Raw genomic sequence first — 12,231 nt, 5'->3', positions numbered from 1 at the left:
TTGGCTTCGGCTTCTCTCTGCTCTCCTTTTGGTAACTCTCTCCTACCACCTGCTTCTATCTTATGCTCCTTGTTATTATAAGATCCCCAATATGAATGTCATTTGGATTGTGCTCTACGATGAAGTTCAAAGATGCTCTGTAATTACCAACGTTCTCCATTCTTGACATGAGAAACACATGTATTCGCTCAGTGTAAGTAAGAAAGCAAATTTTTTCTTAATCCATACAATGTGTGAAGGATTATTAGGCAATCATAACACAGCATTTTAAAAATAAGATGATTTCTAACCAAGCAAATATTCATTTCATGTCCACGAACACAACCAACTAAAGCAAAAACAAAAATCAAGCAGTGTAAGGAAAAGGCTTAGTTACAGAAATATCTACCACTAAACAAGTGAGCTTTTTCTGGGAGTCTCAGCTTGAGTCTGCCTTCTAGGCAATTCTCCAATTTCACAGGTAAAATTCTTCCTTTCTCTGGATACACTAGAGGTTTTTTACTCCAAATGTGTAGAGTATAGAAAAACAGAGTGGGAAATAATTACTTTGGGCTAATTGTTAACTTTAAAAGCAATATCGCTTAGTAAAGACCAAGTGTGCAGATAGCCCAGTATAAGGCATTAATATTTTACCATCAAAGTCAAAGGAATGCCCATATAGAAACCATCTATTCAACTTTATTTCTTTTTTCTTGATGCTAGATTTTGCAGGCGCAGATGGGCAAATGTTGTGATCACTGGTTGGGATTAACGGGAGAGGCAAAGAAACAAAGAATCTAATAAGAAACCTAAAATATAAAGCCCAGTCCATTTCCAGTCGAAGGCAGACTTACTTTTTGGAAGTGGTCTTCCTATCTGTACAGTCATTGAGTTCTAGATTTTCTGAGCTGTTTCATAAATGCCTGATTTCACGTAGAGAAGATACTTATGATAATTATTGATTAAATATATAAATATACACTTTTATATCTTCGTAAGATGTTTAAGAGGAGTCATGAGTAAATTTTAAAAAATATATACTTTGTCGAGCTTCATTTTAAAAAATGATTAATGTACATGTTGTACTCCTGCTCATCTTAGGTATCATTTTCTAGACACGTGAGTCTTTTTTTTGGACATTTCTTAGGTAGTTATATTCTTGTTTGTTTGATTATGCTTTTATTTGTTTTCATCGGTTTTTTTTTTTTACTATCTAATGTTTCTGAAAAATCAAGCCTCAAAGATGTTAAGTACAAAATACTTTTGTTTCAATTTTGGAATAAGCAAAACATGTAGTGAAAGGATGCAATTTTCAACATTAAAACAAAGAGGCATGCACATTTTTTAAAAATTACTTTTTAAGAAACATAGAGGAGTATAATTATTCCTGAAACATAGCAAGATATTTTCCTATGGCATAACATAAAACTTTGTTTATTTTCTTCCTATAGAGAGGGAAAAAGAAAGCAGTAATGCTTTGCTTATTTGAATTACAGGAATTTGCCAGTTCTATAATTTGTAGATGGCTTAATAATACTTTTAAATACAAAGAGGGCTTGAAAACTTCTTGAGAGTAAAAAAGAATACTATTAGTAATTATCCAGCAACAATATGAGTAAACCATACAGTCCAAGACAAAGGGAGCCATAAGTCACTCTAATTATAAGGGATGTTGCAGAAGCAATTCTCAGATTCTTTTGCCTAGAATAAAGTTTCTTTATTCATTAAGAAACAAAGTTCTTTATTATTATTCTGGTATTGTTGCCTGCTTATTACATTCTTGTCCTGTGCTAAATGTTTTACATGCATCATTTCATTTTTCTTTTATAAAACCTATGAGGTAGACATATTATTTTATTTTGCTCATAAAAAAACGGAGATGAAGCTCAAACTCTTCGTTATGATACTCTAGGGTCTCACACTGCTTCAAGCTATATTATATGCCTTCCCAACTAATCCACTACAGCAGCAGAAGAAATGAAAAACAGTTATAAATCTTCCTTCTGAGGGGGCTTTATTGAGCACTTGCCTCACAACATCTGTGGGAACATTGCGTCAAACTACAAACCTGTTTTCTAGCCCTGATGATAAAGAAAATAAGGCACTTTAGATGATGTGGGCAAAACTCACTCACCCGTGTAGCAAACAGTTTTTGAGCAACTACCAATTATGAGACACTGCGGTAAATAAGATGGAAGAAATCAAGTTCTTAACTTCAAGGCAGCAACATATAGCAACAAGATAAGATAGGTAAGAACAGCTCTATCACATGCCATTATTAGATTAGGAACCCCAAAGCAATATGTTTCCAAGGATGGAGAATGATGGAGAAGAAGGGCTTTCCAGGTAAACGGACTGAATCAACCAAAGTAAGAAACACCCACCTTGTCTTCAGAAAGAAGTAAGTTGTTTTTATTGGAGAGGAACTACACAGACACAGACACATGCATATGCATTTGTGTTTACTTGTACATTTACATATATACATGTACATACTCACTTAGGTACTCATACATACACATATATAAGCACGCATCCGCATGCATTCGCATCATAGCCTTAACAGCTAGGGAAATAAAGAAAACAGGGCAATGAGGGTGGCATGACTTTCTTTTAATTATAAAAATCTACATAGTATTCCTAATTCCAAAGCTCATTTTAAATCTAAGATACAAGAACGTTTTTTTTGTCCTCAGTGTACCTAATCATCAAACTTCCATTGTATGGAAATCATGTGTATATTATTTGTAAAGAAGAAACCTAAAATTCCCTTGATACTTTCCCTAATGCTTCACAGGAAATTGTTATATTTGTCACCACATTTTCAGGACATTTTGCAAAGAAGAATAAGGCTGTAAATTATAAGGCTCAGGCTAATATATATATACCCTTTAGAAATAATGAAAGAACCATTCAGGAAGCTTCATCTATGGAGAATATGTTTTTCACAAAATGATATGTTTTATAGCCGAGACTCAAAAAGGGAGGAGAGACAGGGCAGGCAAATGTGTGTGTTATTTTATTTAAAATGACATTTAGAAGCAGAGTAAGAAAGAAGAAAGAGATGTGGTTTCAGATATACTCAGTATTGGAAAATAAAACAAACAGTGTGTATCTGTTTTTCTTAAATTTGACATTTCTTGTTAGAGCTTTAATATCTAGCCTCACTGGAATGAAAAAGACTACAGAGTTCATTACTACATGATTTTATTTATGTTTCTCTAGCCTTTTATAATCTATGGACACCCCTTTGTTATTATCCTTAATGATTTTTAGCAGTCTTTAATACATTGGGGAAAAAGTCTACTTATTGAATTTTTTTGCCTTAAAAATTCCAATGTAAAAACTTTATTCATAACATACAAAGCTAAATATTATGTTTCTTCTTTTCTTTTCAAGTTATTTTACTTGAATGCCAAAAGCATTGAAATGACCTTCGTTAACCAATTTACTTTTTTGAGATTTGGAGGAATATTTGCCTGAGCATTTTTTTTTTCAAAGAGATACTGCAACACGTGGCATAAAAATTTTAGTATCCATGAAATTAAAATCACATTCAAATTGTGAGAAATGGTTCAATGATACTTGGAAGTCAAATGCATAAATGATTAGCATCATGATTTCTTTGTACCTCTTTTCATTCCTGTGTTTCTATGTTGGTAGAATTGTTAATTTAGAAAATTAATAAGGAATTATTCTAAGGCACAATGATTTTACGTAAGACACTATTTTCTGCCCCATGCCAATAATATCGTCCCCTGCATCTTTCATGGTCTGTTCTTGTATTCGAAATATTTTAATTTAATAGAAACCAACTTGCTGCATTTCCAAAATATGGTCGGCATATTTTATATACTATATATTCACTATTTTCACAATTATGCACTTAACACATTCAATGATAATGTACTATAACCATGATATTATGATTAGAAAATTTTTAAATAAAATAAAGGGTTGTAGAATGATTTATCCCACATGGATTGAAATTATAAAAATACAGATTAACAAAAGTTTCAATGATCCAGCCTAGTTTTTCAAACACTAAAGATAAATAAAGGAAATATTTTTTTCTAGTGTAATGCTGTGAACTTTTTAAAATTTATATTCCTATTTTCTTCTTTCATTAATTTGTGGCATGATTATTAGACATTTTGGACTAAATTTATTTATTCCTAGGAATATTATTAAAATTATTCAGCCCAAAATATAACTACTTCTATTGGTTATCTAAAAATGTAGTATATTAATTTACTGTTAAAGAGCATAATGGTCAATTTTATTGGCACTAGATGACATATTGTGAGTTCTCGAATGACTAAATAGACAAAAATATTACATAAATATTTGGTATTGAAGCCAGCATAAATGTGTAATGAAAATAAGGAATTCTATTCAGCAAATGCCAATCACTTGCTAGATTTATCTCTTTTATATTAATTGCCATTCCAATCTGAGCATACACTGATATCTGCATATCTATATCTGCATAAGATTTTTCTGAATGACTTTAGGATAAATTGCAGATGTACATGCTATGTTATTCCTAAAAATTCAGTGTAAGTTTCCTAAGAACAAGAACATTTTCACACATAACTCTAGTATAATAATGAAAATCACAAAATCTAACCTAATTTAATCTAAATACAATTAATATAAACATTTATTAATTTATAAACTTTAATCTAATTATCCAGTTCATAGATCATAAACACTTTGCCAGTCTTCCCAGTAATGCCCTTTATAAATAAGATAATTTTCTGTGCTGACCATGGTCCAAAGAGGATCACACATTGCCTTTAGCTTTCCTGCCACTACAGCCTCCTTAAATCAGGAACAGTTCATCAGTCATTGTCTCTCATGAAGTTGGCATTTTAGAAGAGTGAAAGCCAGTTATTTTGTAGAATTCTCCTCACTTTGGATTTGTGTGATATTTCCTTACAATTAGGAATAACACAGAAATGATATTGTGCCCCTCTCTTTCCCAAAGTCCTAATTCTCACTTAACAGACAAGGCAAATCTGTGTTAATCTGTTGACTCCTATGACCAGAGATAAGAATAAGGGCAGTCACAGAAGCGCCCTCAGTTTTCTTTTTCTTTTCTTTTATTTTTTTGTGAGGAAGACTGGCCCTGAGCTAACATCCGTACCCACCTCCCTCTATTTTATATGTGGGACGCCTACCACAGCATGGCTTGCCAAGGGGTGCCATGCCCACACCCAGGATCTGAACTGGTGAACCCCGGGCCGCTGAAGCGGAACGTGCAAACTTAACTCCTGCACCACCGGGCTGGCCCCTGGAATTGTTCTTTTTAATGGTTAAATTCTACAGCTCAGTTAGAAGTAGTCAGATTATTGTAATGATAATTTGCAATCTGTTGTAGAACACTCTCAGTCTACCAAAAACTTGTCATCAATAGGCATTTTATTTCAGCATCACAAACTAAAGTAACTGTTTTGCCATAATGTACTATAAAAATACCAATCTCCATTTTCTGACATTCCTGAGGACATCAGCACTTCAAACTCAGCCAGAAAGATAACCAGTCTCAGACTGCCGTGTCCTGGAGGGCCTATTGCCTGTGACCACTTCTGGTATCAAATGTTACATCAGGAAAAAGGGAGCAAAAGAAAGAGCAAACTCTTAGAGTAGCTTTTAGGAATGTTTCCCAAAGCCATAAATCACAGAAGCAGGACACCAGATTATCACTGCTTTATTTGTACTTCAGAGAATATTGGCACTGTTGTGGCTTCAATGAGGAACCATGATATCAGAAGCCTATCACATTCAGAAAACTATGTGTGCTCCAAAAGTAGGTGACATCAGCAAAGTTGATGTCCATGTCTTCCCTCTTGATGTCCCTAAATTAGTGATTGAAACTTTGCTAATATTAATACAGAAAAACAATGGCTTCTGCAATCGTGCATGTCAGTAGAAACCACAGAAGCAGCGGAAGTTTGAGCTCCACCCAACTTTCACCTTCCATATCTCACACAGATACATGTGGTTGGCCAAATCTAAATTTTATCTGCAACCAAGTCATAAAAGAGTCTAGAAAGTGTAAATTTGAGCTTTTCAGCCTCGATATTACAGGGAGGCATACAGTACAGGAGTGCCAATCCACCATCTCCTCTACAGGGGCTGTTGGAAAGTCCTCAGAGCCTTACCTCTTAGCATCTTGGCATCTTCTACCACAGTTTGCTTAACACAGACTGTGCCTTTGCCTCTTCCTGCCAGTAACTTTTTGAGTGCTCTCTATTGCTCTGGCTTCTTCTAGGTCACTTCTTCGTTGGAGTCCTGATGTCACCCCAGGGAATCCTTTTGGGAAGTCTCTATTTAACAGACAACTCGCAGCTGATTTCCTTCTCTGGGACCATGTAGAGTGCACAGGAAACAATATTCTAATTTAAGGGGAGATACAACCAACTTTCAGTGTATCCTTCACTCTCATTGCTCTGCAACCAGGCAAGCATTATTAGTAGACAAAATTTACATGCCTTTCTCTTCCTACAGGATGATATCTATCCTGTGAAGGTTCTTATGCAACTACACATCTGGGAGGCCCTATCCAACGGCTACAGATGAAGCATCCTTGTTATATTCATGAACAGAGTTCACGCAGTTCCCAGTATCCGTTATATTATCTCTTTTAATATTCAAAATATTTAGATAGAGATGTTTTCCTCATTTATACTAAAGACGAAAGTGAGTGATCAAGATAATAAGCAATTCAGCAAAGGTCATACAGCTGCCCAATTCCAAATTCTGAATCTTTTTGTTAAATTCCACTCTCTTCAGAGCATTCAGAGATTTTTAAAGATTCAACAAATTCCCAATCAATTCCTTTATATTAACGCACAAAATCTGTGATTTTTATATTTTCATTTCATGTTATTCATTGTTTTCTCTGATTTGAAATCTAAGTAGACACCTATATCATTTTTCTCTTCAAGATGTGTAAATTTTTTCGAATATATATAATCTGTTATTTTGCTAAAGAGTATTTAACATATGTTGGCAGCCTGAATGGAGGAAAATATATTTGTGAGTACTTTGAAAATTGAGAAAAATTTAAAAAGTCTAATGTCTATCCTTTATATACTTAAAATAATCTCAGTAAATGAAATTATCTTTCCTGTAGAATATTTTCAAAAGCTTCTATTCAATATGGTTATTTTCTACAGCTATTATTATCGTTTTGTTTTTCATAACTAATCTGATGACTATTTTAGATTGTTTTCCATTTAAATTTAAGGCATTTCTTTTCATGCATTCCCCAGGCTAGTTTAACTGCCCGTTTCTCTGCATCATGTCTACTATACTGAGAGTTATATAAACCCTGACAGGATTAGTAGTTTCCCAGAAATAAAGGAGAGATTTTATAAGGACTCAGAGATTTTTTCAGTCTTTACCTTTTCTTTATCTGCCAGCCATGTGTGCTAAAAGCTTTCACAATTTACCTCAGCTCACACGGCCAGAACCTGAAACACTGAGAACTGCTTAATGGCACTTTAGAGGTTACTCTCTCATTTGTGTAAGGTGGGATTTGGAACTAGACTTCTCATTCCACTCCTGAGTATTTGGTGGGATTCAATGAGAAGTGAGTTAAACATAGTTTCTTCCGCTGCTAGGAGCACTGGGTTGCAGCTTCTCTATATATCTCTGGGGTGCAGTCAATCTCTTGACTAAATTGCTGGCATATAATCCCTCTTCAGTTCCCTACGAGGATTTCACTTGGCTCTAGATTCTGCCATGGTCATTTGAGAGCTCTGATCTCTTCTCATAATCTCTGCTAGTACTTCTCCTCAGGGTCAAACTCTGCTTCTGATATCCTCTGTATCAAACACATGTTGTCCAACACAATATCTTTCATGAATAATATGTCTTTCACTACATTTTCTAGGCAATTTGATCATTTATTCTAGCTTTCATATTGAAAATTGTGTCAGTCTATGTTGATTTTTCTCCTTTTCCTTCTACTCATTTTTTTCCTTCAGAGTCTCTATTAAGTATACACATACTGGATTTTGATTCTTCCTCTCTGTGTCTTCCACGGCTGTCCACACCTCAGTCCTTTCTATTCCTCCCTTAGAGACCAATATTTATTATTCACTCTCTTCTCAAAAATCACTATGAAAAATAATCCAATAAATTTATTTACACAACAAAAATTTAAGAGATTCGCATTCAAAGACAGCAAAGATCCGGCCAAAGGAAAGAAGATGTAAAAATGTAATATGTGTTAAGCCATGATTAATGGATTTGTCCTACAAACCACAGTAAGTGCATTCTAGATTGTTGTAGTTTATGACTATCATTGAGGAGAGATAATGTTGCTTTCAGGGAATAATTAGTCTTTTATTCCTGAAGAATAATCTGATTTTATAAATTTTTGAAGGAAGAAGGAATATTAACAACAATGGTCCTAGAAAATTTCTTCAGTGGGTTTTGGTCTGTGTGATGAAGTGAGAAGTCTGTTTTCTTGTTTCAATACATATTATGACTCAATAGAATCAGTTCTTTACAAGTCCAGAATCTTAAATTTAAATAGCTCTTTTGAGGGCCAAGATACTTTATTGGTTTCCAATTACTAGTTGTCCAGACTTCAGACTAAATCAGTTCTCTACTTTGGTCCATTATGATATCCACTAGTTTTTCCCAAAAAGAACTTGTAGGTGATAAAACTAATAACTCAAGGGAAAGGACAACTGTGACGTTTAACAAGGACAAAATAAATGGTTCAATTTAAGGCCAAATTGCTTTGCAGAATATAAAATGCCATACCTTTACTAGTCCCAAAAGGCCAACATTTTTCAAAATCTCTCTGAAATGCTAAGGAATATTGGATAAGAGACTACAATCTTTACAAGATATGTCTTTATAGTAAATAGGCTAAGACTCTGTTTTAACTCATATGTTTTCAAAGTCTAGAATTCAAGAATACTGAAATCTTCTTCTGCATTCAACTTACTTATATTTTAAAGATGTACTCACTTTTCTAAACGTATAATTAACATCCATTCCTTTCTCTCCAAGATTGCATTAGACTCCATGAAGTTCAAACCAGTTCATCTATCACTTCATTTGACTGCTCTAAGTGTTCTTATTTTCATAAAAGCGGAAAACAAATCTGAAAGATTTCTTAAGAATTTTTCAGACAATAAGAAAGTTACCAATATGCTTACCAACATACAACGGAATCTAACTAGTCAGTTGTTCTTAATATTCTCATTTGTCCAAATTAAATAAAAAACCCCAATAGTTTTCAATTTGTAGCCCATTAACTGAAAACAATCTTTCAAGAAAGATAACTTTAAAAGTAAATTTAAATTTCTTATGAGCCAGCTATGCTAATGGGAAGAGGATGTTATTACTTAATATCTTCCAGAATGTAGTGGAAAACACAAGCCGTCAGAGATAGATTAAACTAAATTTAAAATTCAATTATACTGTTATTGGAGAAGTAGCATAACTTCTGTGACACAGTTTATTCACCTTGCAACGGGGATACCTCAAACTTGTAAAGTTTGTAAGAAAAGACACCAAGAAGTGCCTTGGCCTGGATCCTTAGGGGTGTAATGGGGCTGGAACATGAACCCATGTTTCACCAGTTCTTGTAACTATCACTCAGGCTAACAGAGTTCATAGCAGCTACTGGTACCTGGTAGGCAGTCATGTGGCCAAACTTTGAGAGAATAGAAGAGGGTATTAAAACCAAAAACCCCCTTGAGAATGGCAAACAGAGATACTTAAGGGTCCTTCATCCAAATCAGGGCATTTCCATTGGAATCTGGGAAGCACTGTGAGAACCTGCTCTGTCCTCTAGTCTATGTAGCTATCTACATGATGTACATCTTCTTTCATAAATCTGTATTATCCTACGTGTGTACCTGTTGGTCCTCCCATCATTCTTGGAACAACTGTGGATTGTTATGGTGTCGTTATTAAAAATGTATGTAAAATCTGAGGTGGCCCTGTTGCCAAGTGGTTAAGTTCTTGCACTTTGCTTCAGTGGTCCAGGGTTTGCTGGTTTGGATCCTGGATCTAGATATGGCACCGCTTATCAAACCGTGCTGAGGCAGCGTCTCACCTAGCGCAAACAGAAGGACCTATAACTAGAATATACAACTATGTACTGAGGGGCTTGGGGAGAAGAAGAAAACACAGAAAATAAGATTGGCAACAAATGTTAGCTCAGATGCTAATCTTTAAAAAAAAAAAGTATAAAATCCGTGACATATAGTAATAAATGTTGTATTCTTTGCCCTCTTTTTGACACATACTCTGTACCAGTGACGATACCTCCCATTTACTTATGTATTTCTCTTATATTCCCATAAAATCTCCGAGTGTCACATATAACTATTGTGATTTTGCAGATGGGAAAATTAAACTTCAGTGTAAAAAAAATTAGAATGATGCCATACCCAGTAATTGACTGAATTGTTTTTGAGCCCAAAATTGACTTAAAGCCTACATTCTTTCCACTGTTCCATAATCCTTCATTTTCAGCAAAGCATACAAGAGCAAAAAGTAGAGATTTATTCTTTATACTTAAGGAAGCAGTACACAGTGAAGAAAACTGGCACACTGATTACTCTCAAACTGATGTGCAGAATAGAAGATACTATTAACATTGGTGGCTGGAGAAGTCTCATATTATTTGTGTAAATAATAATTAATAATGTCAGTGATTGGTTCTTTCACTTAAATAAATAAGGGAGAGACATAAAGATAATATGAAGGAAGTAGAAGGGAAGATGATAAAATTGTGTATAAAGCATAAGAAATTTTATGACAGATATGAGATCTATTCTCTTTTGATAGAACAAAATGGAAAAATACACTGGACTTGAAATATAAAAACTTTTGGCTAAAGATCTAACATCTATTTACTATACATATAATTTATTGCACCCCTTAATAAACATGGTCAACAGTTTTGATGAGAGAGCAAAGGCAATTCAATGGAAAAAAGATAGTCTTTTCAACAAATGAAGCTGGAATAATTAATATCCATGTTTCACAAAAAGAACCTAAACACAGATCTTACACCTTTCACAAAAATTAACTCAAAATGGATCATAGACCTAAATGTAAGAGATAAAATAAAAGAATTCCAGAAAAACAACTTTACGTGAAAGTCTAGGAGATCTTGGATTTGGTCATGAGTTTTTAACTCTTTTTTTATTGAGGTAAAATTTACGTACAATGTATTAGTTTCAGGTGTACAGCATAATGATTTGATATTTGTGAATAATGCGAAATAATCACCACAGTAAGCCCAGTTAACATCCCTAACCATAAATAGTTACAAAATTTTTTTTCTTATGATGAGAACTTTTAAGATGAGTTTTTAGATACATCAAAAGAACAATCCATGAAAGAAAAAACTGGTAAGTTGGACCTTATTAAAATTAAAAACTTCTGTGAAAAATATTCATAAGAGAATCAAAAGCAAACCACAGACTTGTATTAAAACATTTGCAAAACATATATATGATAAAGAACTTGTATTAAAATATGCAAAAAAAAACCTCTTAAAATTCAACAATAGGTAAACAAACAAGCCCATTAAAAAAACTGAGCAAAATCTGAGCAGGCTTTTCACCAAAGATATACAGATAACAAATAAGCATAAAGAAAGATGTTCAACCTCATTTGTCATTAGGGAGTTGCAAATCAAAACAATGAGATACCACTACACACTTATTAGAATAGCTGAAATCCAAAAAACTGAAAATACCAGTTGCTGTCTAGGATGCAGAGCAATAGGAACTCTTATTAATTGCTTTGGGGGAATGCAAAAAGGTACAGGTATTTTGGAAGACAGTTTGGTATTTTCTTACAAAGCTAAAGTCATTGTATGATACATCAATCATGTTCATAACTATTTCACCAATTGATGTGAAAACATATGTTCACACAAAATCCTGCACACAAATGTTTAAAGGGTTTTAATAACATTCACCAAAAATCGGAAACAAGCAAGACATCCCTTTTTTTTAATTTTTCTTTCAACACTTTTTTTTGCTTTTTCATATCATCTTTTCTTCTCTTTTTATTGCAGTAACATTGGATTATAACATTCTATAGTTTTCAGATGTACATCATAATATATTTCGAATTCTGTGTAGATTACATCATGTTCACCACACAAAGACCAATCACAGTCCATCACCACCCATTTGAGCCCAATCACCCCCTTTGACCCCTCCCCACCTCCCTCCCCTATAGTAACCACCAATCAAA

At 33.9% G+C, this 12,231-nt stretch overlaps 1 long non-coding RNA gene across 1 annotated transcript in view; it reads left to right on the top strand.

The window, feature by feature from the left end:
- Window positions 1–371: 371 nt before the first annotated feature.
- The window catches only part of LOC139045172 (uncharacterized), a 53,535-nt gene continuing 41,675 nt past the window's right edge, over window positions 372–12,231 (top strand). The window contains exon 1 of the long non-coding RNA XR_011503060.1: window positions 372–460. This is a non-coding gene — a long non-coding RNA (uncharacterized lncRNA). The remainder of the gene's footprint in view (window positions 461–12,231) is intronic.

This window comes from Equus asinus, chromosome 4 (genome assembly GCF_041296235.1).
Source record: "Equus asinus isolate D_3611 breed Donkey chromosome 4, EquAss-T2T_v2, whole genome shotgun sequence".
In the NCBI taxonomy this organism is placed as follows: domain Eukaryota; kingdom Metazoa; phylum Chordata; class Mammalia; order Perissodactyla; family Equidae; genus Equus; species Equus asinus.
This window is presented reverse-complemented; position numbering and strand designations above follow the sequence as displayed.